The following is a 5442-nucleotide window of genomic DNA, read 5'->3' on the forward strand; positions in this document are numbered from 1 at the left end:
AAGCTTTATGGTAAGTATCTTGAGTTTCCCTACCCAGTTTTTGTACCCTTGTGCATTTTGAGTTTTAGGGTTTGGTTTTGAGGGAAATCTTATGTCTTGGGTGTTTTAGGTACACTCTAGCACTTGATTGTTGGTGGTTTTGGCTTCCAAAAATTTTGGACAAGGTAAGAGCTCTTAAAAACTTTTGCGAGATTATGTTTATGTTGAGCCCTAGGTTGATTTGTGGTGATTTATATGTATATAGCTTGATTATTGTGAGTTGGAAGCTTTTGGAGCTTATTGGTGCTTGTTGAACTGGAATTGAAAGCTTGGTTTGGGGTTGAGAGCTTGCTTATGCTCAATTTTGAGTTTTGGACATATTGGGAATTAGTCAAGGTATGGTTTCGAATTTCTCTATGTAGTATATAATATTCGTGGACACTTAGGCTAGTTGACCTTAAGATAAGATTGAACTATGTATGTGACATGTAAATTGTAATGAAGATTTTATGAGTTATGTATGTTAAAGTTTGATTTTGGTGTTGATGAGAAAATTGATGATTTATGGTGTTGATGGGATTAGTTGATGTTGTAGTGATGTTGTGTGGAAGGAATCAGAATAATAATGATGATAATTATATGATTTTGATGAGGATTGTTGGTATTTTAATGATTTTGAAGGTTGATGACGAATGTGAGATTTATTGTTGTTGAAGAGGGATATTGGTGTTAATTATAAATTATGATATTGGTTGATGTTAGTGAGTGTGTATGTTGAGTGTGGTAATATGAATGTGCCTAATGATTGATAATGTTGAGGTTGCTTAATGGGGATTTATATTTGGTTGTTGATGTTTGTTGTTGGTTAAAGATGATTATGAGAATTTATGATGGTTTTGGATGTTGAGGATTAAGGATTTTGATGGTGTTGAGTGGTGTAATTGGGATGGTATGGATGGTTGAGTTGGGAAAGAAAGGGTATGGACATTTATGTTATTTTGGTATTGTTTGGGTTGTGGTTGGTTTGGTTTTAAAATAGAAGTTTTGGAAAAATTGAGGTTTTGAGACTTTTGGTAAAAATGAGTTTTCGGCTAACTTTGACGAATCATATTTTGAGCTACGGTTATTGAAATTTGATGTATTTTATATCAAATGAAAGATAATTGAATAAGCTTTAAAATAGTTTAAACTTTGTGGAAATTTGAATTTTGTAGAGAAAGATATGATCATTCAAAGTTTGGTGTCAAAATCTAAAATTCTGATAGTGTGCACGCACACCTCTGCGAAAATTTTAATCTGTGCACATGCACAGACCTGTGCGTACGCACACGCAGAGGCAGGCAATCTGCTTGCAGCGCTAGCACAACTTATACACGCACACACCAATAAGAAATTGCAATTTGTGCGTACACACAGCTCTGTGTACACCCACACATTGGGAAAACCAGTCTGTTGGGGGCGTGGCACAGGGTGTGCAAGCGAATAGACTTTGTAAATTTTGGCACCTATGCGTACGCACACCCCTATGCGTACGCACATGTTTTGAAACTTCTCTAGGGCATGCATGCACACACCCCTGTACGTACGCGCACGCCCTGTTTCTCAAATTTAAAACTTGTTTTCAATTATTTCACCTTCCCAACAAGGTTGTAAGCTTCTATAACACCATTTTAAGACTCTTGGGCACATTTTTGAGCATTGAAACATCAGAAAGTCTTAGGAGAATTTATTTCGGTTTTACGTTAGAAAGTTAGCAAACGGAGGTGTAGGTTTCTGGTGTACTAAGGATGGGTATGGTGGCCTGAGAAAGGAGGATGGTACTAGAATTGAGGAACTGATGAACTATGAGTTCGGAATGAAAATAATGATTTGATGATGGTTGTGATGAGTCGAAGACTCAAAATGGAATGAATGATCCTGAGAAATGTTGAGAGTGTGCCAGGCACTATATCCTTGGGTTTAGAATGATGGTGTGCAGGGTATTATGCCCCTGGGATTGGAGTATGATTGATGACTTTTTCTGCTACAAGAGTGTGCCAGGCACTATATCCTTGGGTTATGCATGCGAGTGTGCCCGGCACTATATTCGAAGGTCAATAGAGTGTGCCCAGTATTATATCCGTGGGTGTGGTAGAAAAGCTACATCCGAAAGGATGTGTCAGGTTGGCATTTATAGACCGACAAGTGATATCACAAGCCAATAGGATAGACATTCATCATATGCATCTCTTATGTATTTGTTTGCTTTGATTACTTGAGTTTGCCTAATTGTATAATATGCCTACTTGCTTCTTGAATTACTTGTTATATATTTGAATATTACTTGTGTTTTCCTTGCTTGCATTATCTGTGTTTGTCTGGTGTCGAGGAGGTCAGGTGGGCAGTGGCGACGGGATCGCACGGAGGGTAGGTTGGTGAAGGCTGTGGGACAGCGGTGAATAGTTTAGTTAGTAATCCCCTAAGTTAGATTTTCCTTTATATGCTATTAAGGTTTTAATGTCATGTTAAGGTTTTATACATATGCTTTATGGTTTTAGTATGCCTTAAGATGAGATCTTGTTATGGATATGGAGTTTAGGATTGCCTTTGGCGTCCTGGGGTCTTATATCCTACATCACTGGGCACTGTTACCATACTGAGAACCTCTGGTTCTCATACTATATTCTGTTATGATTTTCAGATGCAGGTCGCAACCCACTCGGTGAGTTTGCCTGGTTGGTGACAGAAACGGAGGATATGGATACTTCTTTTTTAGTCTTTTTTATTTATTTTGTATATGTCTCTCACTTTTGTATTTTGCTTTGCCTAGAGGCTTGTAATTGAGAGAACAAAACTTGTAAAAGCTGTTTTTACTGTTTGATTTCATGTATGATCTGTATATGGCTAGCCGGCTTAAACTTCCTGAGCCGTGGCTAGATTCTTAAGATATTATACTATTATACTATGATATTTTGTTATATTATACCTGTTTCTTGTGCCTTAAGTTAGAAGCTTCGTTAGTACGTTTTGCGCTTTCTAAATCCTGATTTTGGGCTATATCCTTCATCGAGCTTTATGATTATATTATTTCTTCTATATAGTATATGTACCAGCTTTAGAACTGTCGTAACTTTTGATTAACTTTTGCTTTACGACGCGATGTAAAGCTTAGGCTAATTAGGGTGTTACATGTTCCACCTAATTTTATGAATTCTTTTATTTGAATTTAATGAAAAAAGTAAAGAACAAAGAGAAGAATTAGAGAAGAGTAAAATATAGATATGATCTCTCAAGTTTTTGAAAGAAGTCCCTTGAGAGAAGTAAACTGAGGTCCTTTTATAGTCACAAGTTATTTTGAAGGGGGTGCACATTGTCCAATGATTAAAATGTCATATTCAGTCTATCCGTTTTGTCTCATGGCTTGTTATTAAATAGGGTAGTTAGCAGAAGGTGTATTTTGGGTGTTTCCATTATTTTAAGTTTCTTTAACTAAAAAAGGATATAAGAAAAAGTTGATTTTCACAAGTTAAGGTAACAGTTATGACATTGCTCTAAGTGTTCGTGACAAAGAAGTGTCCGAGTAAAAGAATAGTCATGATATGTCACATTAGTGAAGGAACATCTAGTTTGATTTATTTTTAACTAGATAACACTCTCTATACTTCAAATTCAACTAATTCACTTCCACCAATTCAGTTCCCACTAAGAAAAATTTAACTCCTCAGAGTGGTCTTTTTGGGTTTTATCATTTTGGTCTAAGATATCTAAGAAAAATTTATTTTTTTTGTCATATTTTGAGTCATCTTAAAATTATTCATACACAATAAAAATTATACTTTTAGTGTACAATCAGGTATAAATTAGAATTTTGTCATTCTTTTATAAATTTAACCTTACTTTTATTCTTTTAATTATATAATTACTCATTTTGTTTTCTTTTGTCCTTGTAGCATAATTGTCTTTTATCACAATTATTTACAATGCATCACATCTATCATGTTTTATCTCGAGTTGTTTCGTTGATTCGGGTGCTAATTATATAGATGTAAGAATTTAACATAGTATAGAGCAGAGGCAATAAAATTTGTTTTGCTAAATGACGGTTGGATCTTTTTATATACTATAACCAATCTACTAGAATCTGGGTGAAATTATCTTTTGTAAGGAAGCTGAATATATTATTGAGTTAAATGTGGTTATTCTTGTCTTACTGCATTATATGGATAACAGATGATCACTTATTTAAAAGAGAATCGGCTGAATTTTCATGGATTTTACATATTTCATCTCGTCAAACTATTTTTGTTAGTTGTCGTTACAAAAATGATTTTAATGTATATGCATCTAAAGTCTAAAATTGAATATCATAGATATTGTTTTTTTTTTTGGTGAACAACCAAGAGAAAAAACAAAAGAGCAGAAAAGAAAAAGAAAAGAAATCAGGTTCTTAACAGTAAGAGAGGACAAACCACCTCTGATGGCTGGTGCCAAATTTGAACTTCATCAGCTCCGCTACCTCCAGATCCTATCTTTGCCAACCGATTTGCCACGACATTAGCTTCTTTCGGGATAAGCTCAAAACAAATATCCCAATCCCTTCTTAACTTCAACTCAAAGATCAGTTGTATCACTTTTTTTTCAAGATGCCAAAGTGGAACTTGCCAACTAGTCACTAGCTCAAAAGCTGCTGCGTAATCTGTCTCACAGACAACAAGCTTAAGACCCGCCTCCCAAGCCCAAGCCAAACCTTTCCATATACTCCACAACTCCATCTTGATGACACTAGATCTAAAGGAATTTCCTGAGCATTCCATTACCCATTGACTGGAGCTATCGCGAATTACCCACCCTAAACCAGCACAATCATCCCCCAAGTTCACACTCCCATTACAATTCAACTTCCAAGCACCAGGTTCTGGCAGAGACCAAGACAGAGGTTTTAATTCCTGGGCGCAACACACTCGATTCTAAGTTGTATATTCAAAATCCACCATACACCTGCGAACATTGTATGCAATTGACTTAGGGGATCCAAAAATTCCATAAAAATTACCCATATTTCTGTCTTGCCAAATTGATCATATTATTTAAATAACTTGACTCTAATATTAGGATTTGATTAGTTTTGTTTTAAAATAAATTAAAAGTTAATTTTACTTTATTAGTTAAGTTTATTAAATTTAGATATGTAATATATAATGTATTAGTTTTTATTTTTATTTTTTTAGTATTTATAAATTTATTTTATCAATAATATATTCAAATAATTTATTAAAAATACTACTAATATGATAATATATCATATAATTCGGATGTATTTTTAATTTATTAATAATTAAAAATTAAATTATTTAAAATAATAATAATCTTTATTTGTCTATAATAATAAACGTATATAAGTAAAAAATATTTTTAAATACGTGTTCTATACATCATATTTTTTTTTGGTGACTTGTTCTACATCATATTTAACGTATAATAATA

Source organism: Arachis duranensis, chromosome 5, assembly GCF_000817695.3.
Source record: "Arachis duranensis cultivar V14167 chromosome 5, aradu.V14167.gnm2.J7QH, whole genome shotgun sequence".
NCBI lineage: Eukaryota > Viridiplantae > Streptophyta > Magnoliopsida > Fabales > Fabaceae > Arachis > Arachis duranensis.